Genomic DNA, 10,857 nt, shown 5'->3' on the forward strand with positions numbered 1-10,857 from the left:
AAGTCCATACCTTTACTGGAGCGAGGCAATCCCACTATAAAATCTATGGTGATATGTTCCCATTTCCACTCCGGTATCGGTAAGGGCTGCAATAAGCCTGTGGGTCGTTGATGTTCGGCTTTAACTTGTTGGCAATGAAGACATTTCGATACAAAATCAGCAATTTCTTTCTTCATTCCCGGCCACCAGAAATTCAGTTTCAGGTCTTGGTACATTTTCGTATTCCCCGGATGGATAGAAATCTTGAGTTGTGGCCCTCTTGCAGAACTCTTCTTTTCAGTTCAGTATCATTTGGTACGCACAGTCTTTCTTGAAATTTCAGTACATTATGCTCAAATTTGAATCCCGGTCTCGGTTTAGATTCTCTTTCCTCGATAATCTTTTTCAAGAAGTCATCCAGTTGCTGTTTCTCTTTAATCTCTTCAATCAGTGCCGGTTGAGCAGAAATAGCAGCTAAGGTTCCACCTTGTTCTCGTAAAACAATTTCAATTTCAGATTTTTCAAGGTCACAAAGCAACTCTTTCTGTCCGGTAAGCAAACATGCTAAGTTTCCAATCGATTTCCAGTTTAATGCATCGGTAACGATATTGGCTTTTCCCGGATGGTACAATATCTGTAGGTCATAGTCCTTTATCAGTTCTAGCCATCTCCGCTGTCTCATATTCAGTTCTTTCTGTGTGAAGAAATACTTTAAACTCTTATGGTCGGCATATACTTCACATGTGGCCCCATACAGATAGTGACGCCAGATTTTCAGTGTAAACACTACCGCAGCAAGTTCCAGATCATGGGTCGGGTAGTTCTTTTCATGCGGTCTCAGTTGTCGGGAAGCATAGGCAATTACTCTCCCATTCTGCATTAAAACACATCCCAAACCCTTATGAGAAACATCACTAAATACAGTATAACCATCCGTACCTGAAGGTAAGGTAAAAACCGGTGCAGTCACAAGTCGAGTTTTCAACTCCTGGAAGGCAGATTCCCTTTGGTCAATCCAATCAAATGATATCCCCTTCTGAGTTAGTTGAGTCAACGGTAAAGCAATTTTGGAGAAATCTCTGACAAATCTTCTGTAATATCCAGCCAAACCCAAAAAGCTTCGGACTTCAGTCACGTTGGTTGGTCTAGGCCAGTTCACTACAACTTCGATTTTCTGCGGATCAACAGAAATTCAATCTTTGCTAACAACATGCCCCAAAAACATAACATGGTCAAGCCAAAATTCACATTTAGACAGTTTAGCATACAGTTTCTGTTCTCTTAGGGTTTGTAGGGCAAGTCTCAGATGATGTTCATGTTCTTCTATACTTTTGGAGTAAATCAGTATGTCATCAATAAATACAACAATAAAGTCATCAAGGTACGGTTTAAAAATTCTGTTCATGAGATCTATAAATGCAGCTGGTGCGTTCGTGACTCCAAAAGGCATAACTAAAAATTCGTAATGTCCATACCTTGTTCTAAAAGCAATTTTATCAATGTCATCTGATTTAACTTTCAACTGATGGTATCCGGATCTGAGATCAATCTTCGAAAATACTTTAGCACCCTGTAACTGATCAAACAGGTCATTAATACGCGGTAATGGGTATTTATTCTTTACAGTTACCTTATTCAGTTCACGATAGTCAATGCACAGTCTCAGTGAGCCGTCTTTCTTCTTTACAAACAAAACAGGTGGGCCCCACGATGAGGTACTAGGTCTGATGAACTTCTTGTCTAACCGTTCTTGCAGTTGTACTTTCAGTTCTTTCAGTTCAGTTGGAGCCATTCGGTAAGGAGCTTTAGAAACTGGCTGTGTTCCGGGAATCACATCAACGGTAAATTCAATCTCCCTGTCAATCAAATCTCCTGGAAGATTATCTGGGAAAACGTCTGGGAATTCTCTGACTATAGGAATACAGTTCACATTAGCATTATCATCAGTAGACACAGTTAATACAGAACACAGATATCCCTTACAGCCCTTTCTAATCAATTTTACAGCTTTCACAGATGAAATCAGATACGGGAGAGGTACTACTCCAACCCCATTAAACACAAATTCAGGTAGACCAGGCGGATGAAAAACTACTTGTTTCGTTACACAGTCTATGGTGGCATGATATTTCGTTAACCAGTCCATCCCCAATATTACATCAAAATGATCAATGTTCAATGGCAGTAAATCGATAAACAGATGTGCATCTCCAATAATAATTTCACAAGCAGGGTACATGTATGCACAGGTCATAGATCCCCCAACGGGTGATGATACAGCTAACAGATAATTCATAGGTTCTAAGGGTCTATTCAATTTATGCGAAAAAGCATGCGACACATAAGAATGCGTAGACCCCGAATCAATCAGTACATAAGCATTCTGAGTACAAATAGAGAGAATACCTGACACAACGGTCTCGGTATTCTGGACGTCTCCCGGTACTAGGGCGAACACTCAGCCCTACCTCATAGGCTCTTTCCCGGTAGCTTTGGGGTTCGGTTTCGGTGTAACAGTTGATGCCGCTACGCTTGGTGTAGCTTTACTACTAGCTTGTGGAGCAGAGGGACAGTCTTTAACCATGTGGCCCACTTTGCCACACCTATAACAGGCTCCTGATATCTTGTAACAAACTCCCTTGTGATTTTTACCACATTCAGAACAGGGTGGTATTGTACGGTTTCCTTGACTAGACGTAGTCGTTGACCCCGTATTCTGTTTCTTGTTCAATGGACTATGCTTGCCTTTCTTAAACTTAAAACTCTGCCTTTTACCCCGCCATTCAGGCAATGGCGTTTCAGTTTTCAGTGCTTCAATGTTTGATTTAGCCATCAAGGCTCTGTCAAGAACATTTACATAATTTGGTAGTTTCAGAACATTTATTCGGTCAAGAATTGCAACATTAAGGCCGCCTTCAAATTTTCTGGCCTTCTTATACTCAGTATCCACCATATGCGGTGCATATCTAGCAAGCTCGGTGAATTTCGTCTCATATTCAGCCACAGACATTGCCCCTTGTCTCAGCTGTTCAAACTCAGTTACTTTTCTGTCCCTAACACACTGAGGGAAGTACTTTTCAAAGAAGGCTCCCTTGAATTGAGCCCAAGTCAGAACGGTATTTTCATCACGGATGAGCATCCACCACCTTCTAGCTTCTTCTTGCAATGTAAAGGTGGCTAACAGTACCTTGTGTGCTTCAGAGCACGGGAAAACTTCAAACAATTTTTCAGTCTCCAGAACCCATGCTTCAGCTTTCAGCGGTTCAAGGCCTCTCTGAAAGGATGGCGGTTTCATTTTACTGAACTTATGGGTCAGTGCAATTATGTCCCCATCATTAGCATTCATATTTTGTACATTCACATTCACATTTTGTTCCGGTACAGCCGGAAGAGGAGGAAGTAGGGGCTGTTGGTTCAGTTGTTGATCCAGTCTCGCAGTTATCAGTTCCCTCATTTGCTCCAGTCTGGCCATTCTGGCCTCAGAGGATGAGGATTCAGTTTCATTTGCAGTGTTTGCGTTATCCATTTCACTATAAGCAGTTATAACAGTTTTAAACATAAGCAGTCATTTGTTTAACAGTTTAACACGTTAGCATATATTCAGTCATAACATAACTACACACTTATCATGCTCATGAGATGCCCTAATTAATTTTCTAGAACACCCTATAGCTCATTTGGACATGTGTGTGCGGTTTAACTCGTGGTAAGTATCGCTCTGATACCACTCTGTCACGACTCAAACCCGGCCCTATGGGTTTAGCACCGTAACCAGCTAGTAATCCAAGATTACCGAAGGCCTGCTTAACAGTAGTACAGTAAAACAGAGTACAGGGCCTGGCGGAAGCCAAAACAGTAAAGAAACAATGCCCAATGAGCTGTGACAATCTGCATGCAAAAAGACTTTCCAAACATATTTACATTCAGTGGAAAGGTATACACAATATATATAATCATTCAAAATAGGGACTCAATCCCTATATAACGGTACAGTAAACATTCAGTCTATACAATCCATTCGGTTATTACAAAACAGCAAGACAGTACAGAAGGGGGAGTCCTAAAACACCCCTAAGCCTTAGCATGATAGGCTCGGAACCTCGCAGTGAGGCACGATAGTTGGCTTAACAAAACTGGAGTAACCCTGACGCTCCTAGCCACGGTCCGGTGCCTGTACACCTACATATATATATGAGCAGTGAGCTAAAGCCCAGTGAATAACATAATGCGTAAATAGGTTAAGAATAAATGTCCTTACAGTAATGAAAACAGTTCATTAAATCAGTATTTCAGTCGTTCAGTCAGTACAGTCATATGTGGTACATCCATTAGCATAACAGTACAGTAAACAGTAGGTCTTAAAAGACCGAGCAGTAAATGATGGCCATCAGTCAGTAAACAGTAGTGGTTCCAACAAGGGAACCGACAGAGAATTCCGTCACAGTAACAGTAAACAGTAGGTGCTAAGGATGCCACAATACAGTTCAGAATATAGGACATACATTCATTCAGTTAACAGTAATCAGTTCAGAAAACAGTACAGTTCAGTTGTTCAGAAGATAATCATTTGTGAACATATCTTTACACAATCGTTACTCACAGAGTTTGGGCTACAGTATGCTAGAGCGTGTCTCCCCAGTCGCCAACCCTACACAGTTAACAGATTGAACATACACTAAGCTACACAGTCGGAAGAGATAATAACTTAATCCCTAATTTGCCTCGGTGTGTTCTACATCTATGTCCTCAATAAGATGTCTTAAACTAGGCCTAAGAATGCCTAGGATGAGATAAGATGCAAAGATGCGATCAGAAAACAGTTTCAGGAGTTTTCAGAAAAACAGAGTCCCGCTCGAGCTCAGGTTTCCCCGCTCGAGCGATCATGCAACAAAGGTAAACGCTCGAGCGTCAAATATCCCGCTCGAGCATACTGTAAAAGTACTGGATGGGTGAAATCTCCGCTCGACGGACGCTTGACGCCTGCTCGAGCTTGAGACACATGACTCCATTCGAGCGCCCAATCCTCCGCTCGAGCGGACTGTAAAACAGTGCAGAGATACTGGATGCTCGGATTCCCCGCTTGAGCGGAAGTGCAAAATCTGGAAAACCCAGATTGCACCTCCAAGCTCAAACCAAGTTTCAACAACTCAAAACTCGACCTTTTGGGCTGAATTTCCAGAAAACATTTGTAAACACATAGAATAACATGGTTCAAAGCTCAATTTTGAGAAATCAAAGCCCAAGGGTGTTTAATTCAAACTCAATTTCAAATCATTTTTCAAGAACAATCCTCAAACATGACATGAATGATCTTTAAATAACTTTCAAGTTTCAAAACATGCTCTAATGAGCCAATTGATTCACAAACATGATGAAAACATGGCCTACACTCAAAACATGGACATGCATGTGACAATTGCCATGAACTCAACTCAAAATCCAACAATACTAACATGCATGCATGGATTATGCTCTATTTCAACATATGAAGCTATTTCATGGCTCAATTCTCAACTCAACTCTACAATTAATCATGAATCATGCAAGAATGAACTTAAATTCCACAATCAAAAGGTTGAATTCCTTACCTAAAGCTTGAAAGGCAAGTCTAGAACTTCAATTATGCAAGGGTCCTCCCAATCTACTCAATCTCCAAGCAAACCAAGCCAAATGAGATGAAACTAACTCTCTCTCTCTCTCTCTCTCTCTCTCTCAAGGTCGGTTGTGCATAAGAAATGGGAGAAGAAATATTGATTCAATGTATAAACACAAGTCTCAAATGTTGCCTAAGTGATCCACTAGGGATGGCAAGGTTGTAATTAAGCCGACTATTGCAATTAGACGCATTTCAATCTAATTTAATCATACCTAATCAGTTTTCAGATAAATATACCATAAATTCACATTAATTCTACTGATCAAGGCACACTAATCAATTTCGGATTCGGCCGCCGATAAGGCCTTCAATTAGCAGGTTAAACACTAAAACATGAACAGATCAAATAAACAATCAAACAGATAGAATACTGATTAACATACATACTCAGTCAATTCAATTCCAGTTTTCAGTCAGTCAGTTCAGTACTTTAATCAGTTCAGTTATCAGTCATGATCAGTTCAGTTTAACGGTAATCAATGTTTAGCGGTAAGCAGTGGTGAGGGTTATTACAATTTCAAAGCAAACTCAATATGTTCGCAATTAGAATCTCACCTGAAAACTTTCTGCTTTCTTCGCAAGCCTTTCAAGCCAAAATCTGAAATTTCAAGTGGAAACTGAAATCATTAGATTTTATTTTTTAACATATCAAATGTTGATCAGAAGATTTATACTATATAGCACAAAGAATCCCAATTGATGTGAATTCTCTATGGTTATTTGCATTGAGATTGTTTGTTCATCCTATTGTTGCTTTAATTGCTGAAAATTTAGTTAATTGTTTGTGGTTTTGACGATTTCTGATTGTGATGCGAAGTTCGGTGATTCTCTGTAAATTCATGTACACTATGTTTGTAAAAATATTTTGAATATCGTTTAATTAAAACCGGCTGCTATGAAGAATGAATAACGCCCCTGCTCTCATGAGTCATACCCCCAGTTTAAGGTGAGTACACAATGAAATCTATTAAAAATTTTATTACGCATGTATAGACTGACTATTCATTTTTGTGGGGGAGTATTTGAAAAAAAATGTGACAATTGTTGCTTTTGTTTTCATTTTTATATTTATTTTTTCTAAACTCGAACAATGATCATTAGGTGAATCATTTAGTGATTTTAAAATTTGAGTAATGAGAAAGACTGAAAAACTGTGATCTAAGACTCAAACGTTGATTAAAAAAATGAACAATTCAAATCTTAATATTATTTTAGTCTGTTATTATGATAATTTAAATTGTTCATTTTTTCAAATCCTATGTACAAATTAGTTATGAGAAAATTTAGATTGATAAGATAATTGTAACTACATTATTTCATCATATATATTTATCTTAAAAAAATAGACGATAAGTATAATTTTAAAAATAATTCACAATTTTTTTTATATATAAAATCACATAATTATAATTACTAAATTAATATAATTCTGTTTATGAATAATTTACAAATAACAAATAAACAAATTAAATAATTTTATGGTATATCTACACCCCCACAAAGCCTCCAACTCACACAATGGATTGGGAAGAATTCTCCCCCTACTATAAATAAGACAATAAAAGACTAATAAGGAGATTCAAACCGAAAAGCAAGTCCATTAAAATTATACTCACACCATACTAATAGATGTCGTTATTGTGTATCCAATTGTAACACCTATGAGATTACCATACTGAGCTATTCCACATAGCTTCACCTGGATGCCTCCTGAGAAAAACAGAAATGACCCAAATCCATGAATATTTGAAATTTCTACCTTTACCCATATCATAGTTTCAACAACAATAAAACTAATCATAAAATTAATCACAAAAGATACACGAGGAAAAAATATAACTACAGATATTAAACATTAAAGCTTGTCATTGAATAATTATAAACTACTACACTTAAATTTTGCCCCTCATAATTCTAAATTGTAACTGTATTTTAGTGGTCAATTCTGTATATAAATAAAACAGTACTTCTCTTTGCATAGAAACTAATCTAAAAATCAGAGGCAATCGTTATATGATTAGTTTCTGTGTTTCTAAAAATCGGACATAATTTTCATATGATCAGTATATGTGTTTCTAGACTTTTTCATTAATAAAATTATGGAATTGAAATTTGAGAGGTAGAGCTACCCCTCTATTACAGCCCATCCCATTCTATTTGCTTTTGTGTTGGAAAAATGTGAGGTGCCTTCAGATGGTGTTCCCATGTGGGTTCATGACAGACCTGTCACTGGCTAACTAATTGTCTAACTGATCCAAACACCCATGTTTTCATCCCAAATGCTTCCTCTGTGTGGTATTGCCAACGAATTTGATTTACTGTCAATCTGGATTCTGTAGTTCTGAAAGTAGTTTGGGACAACACTAAAAACATACCTATAAAACCCATGAAGAAAAACACCTTTACGGAGTGTTCTTTCTTTGGCCATCACATCATTCACCAAACTTTAAATTTTCCCTCAGTCACCAAGTTATATTAAATCATAATTGAAAATGGCAAAATGGAACAACAAGAGAACCAAATGTTGATCAGCAGATTTTTTGCCCCTCAATCAATGATATTTTTTCAATCAATGACATTTTAATGGTCCTGATCTATTATGATATTTTTAGGCAAAATGGCAAGAGAAGACAACGAAGGGGAATAGAGAGAGAAAGGGAATAGAGATAGAAATCTTACCTTGCACAGATGATATGAATAAACCGTGAACCAAAAATGATGATAAACAGAAATGAACCCAAGTCAAGGATTTCAAAGCAAACTCAACATGGCATTTTGTAACATTCCTGTTATGGCAGTTTGTGTGTTCCTTTTATGTTGATGCAGAATCTATAATGTCTATAATGGCCATAAGTTATGGCAGTTTGTGTGTTCCTGTGTGTTCCTGTTAAACTACAAAATGCCATTACAGACAGGGGCCATAAGTTGATGCAGAATCTTCATAAACAGGGGCCACATCACAGGAACACACAAAAAATGTGAGCCATTATCGATCTGCAGCATAACCCTAGCAGCCCAATACTCCAACACCTGCAAATAATTGATTGAAATCAATCCAAGATAATGTGAGCTTTGTGATAAACCAAAGGGTTTCCAAGCTAAGGTTTTACCCAAAACTTGGCATGCAAAACCAATAACTACAGTGTAAGATATGACAATATGTTTCATGTAAAATTATCGATTATATGAGTCAACATAGATAGCAAGTGAATAGGTTTTATGAAATTTGTAAAATTTCCACTATAATCTCATGTAACCAACCAAGATCACCTTGTGAAGGATAGTATGAAGAAAGTGAAATCTGAAATTGATCCAGAATCCAGATACATAATCTTTAACAAATTAAAATTAAAATTTCTAACAAATTTCGTATACACTCAAATTAATTAAAATTTCTAACAAATTTTGTGAAGGATACACTCGAATCTCTAACAGATTAAAATTTCATAGAACAAATTAAAATCCAAAATTGAAAAGTAAACCTTCCAGAACTTGATGATGAATTCCCATTCTGTCTTGGTAACGACCACGAACATTGCAATCACAACCGCATAGCACCGAAATATGCCATCAAATATCTACAAATATCCACAAATCAATAAATTTACATACAAATCCAGAGGCATATATATATATATATATAGAGAGAGAGAGAGAGAGAGAGAGAGACAAAGTGGGAGGGGGGATTACATACATCAAATCCATCTTTGAAGGAACGAATGGCTGAGAGAATGTTGACAGAGATGCAGAGAATGGCAGTCGCAGAGATTACGATGCTGAAGCATCGGCAAACGACCAAGAAAGGATCGAGTCTGGATCTAACTCTAATGGCGGCGAAGGGGGAGGTGGAGGCGGTTGAAGCGCCGCAGTGTTGTTTCTCGCCCTGTGCGCTGTTTCTCGCCATTTTTTGGGACTTTCTCTGCCCCGAGAAAATTTCTGTGTAGCTCTCCCAAACACACACAGTAAAAGAAACCCTAAGCTTGAATCGAAGCCATCGAAACCATCACATATTGAGATGGAGAGGGAGTTGTAATTTTGAAATCAAAGATGTGAGAAAGAATGGAGGACGGCTAGAAATGAGAGTCTGAGGTGTGTTTGGTACTCTTGTCATGGGCGAGAAACCAAAGCATTGAGAACTACACATTTTGGTTAACAACACATTTTGACCATCTGATCTCGAGTCAAGAATCATCTCAGCCGTTAATGAATGCCACGTAGGACAAAAACATATGAGAGATTCAAACTCACCCTTCCATTGTTATATAGATGTCTCAAAAAAATTATCATAAAAAGAGGTACGACTGAAATTTAATTAGTATATTGTGGACTTTATATACAAAAATGAATCTGAATAAAATTTTAAATATGTAACATTATTGATAGTTTGTGTATCATTTTATCATTTTTATTTTGAATAATTATTCACTAATAATGAAATAAGTATTGTTTGCATGTTGGCGTGGTGGAGTTAATGGTAGACGAGGTGACAGTGGTCGTATTGGTAGTATAGTGGAGTTTGGTGAGACTTTAATTTGAAAAAAAAATTCGCCTTTCAAAGGTAAAAAAATATTTTTCATCTAAATAAGTTTATTTTCCGTTGTTAACGAAAATAAAATAAAATAAAGGGAGACTTATTTATAAGTCCTTTTTCAGACACTTATGGTAGACTAAGTCCTATGTAATTTCTTATAGAGTTTCAAGTCCTATTTAGATAGAAATGTATTCCACAAGATCCTATATAAACGTAACGTAACGTGACACCTATATAAACGTAACGTAACGTGACACCTACATAAACGTAACGTGACACTTACATAAACGTAACGTAACGTGTCACGTTACGTTTCGCAAACTTAATGAGTTTTTATTTTTTAAAATTGAATGTGAAAATGTTGTTAGTTTATGTTGATGCCACGTTACGTTTCATATAAATATGATCTATGGCAACATTCAATTTCCTAACATTTACGTTACGTTTATGTAGGTGTCACGTTACGTTACGTTTATGTAGATATGATCTATGGTAACATTCAATTTCTTATATAGGAAATTGAATGTTGCCATAAATCATAGATGTCACGTTACGTTACGTTTATGTAGATATGATCTATGGTAACATGCAAGGAAATTGCATGTTACCATAGATCATAGGTGTCATGTTTATGTACGTGTCACGTTACGTTACGTTTATATAGATATGATTTATAATAACATTCAATTTC

The sequence above is a fragment of the Camellia sinensis genome, chromosome 10 (genome assembly GCF_055761805.1).
Source record: "Camellia sinensis isolate YWXY chromosome 10, ASM5576180v1, whole genome shotgun sequence".
NCBI classification, from domain to species: Eukaryota; Viridiplantae; Streptophyta; class Magnoliopsida; order Ericales; family Theaceae; genus Camellia; species Camellia sinensis.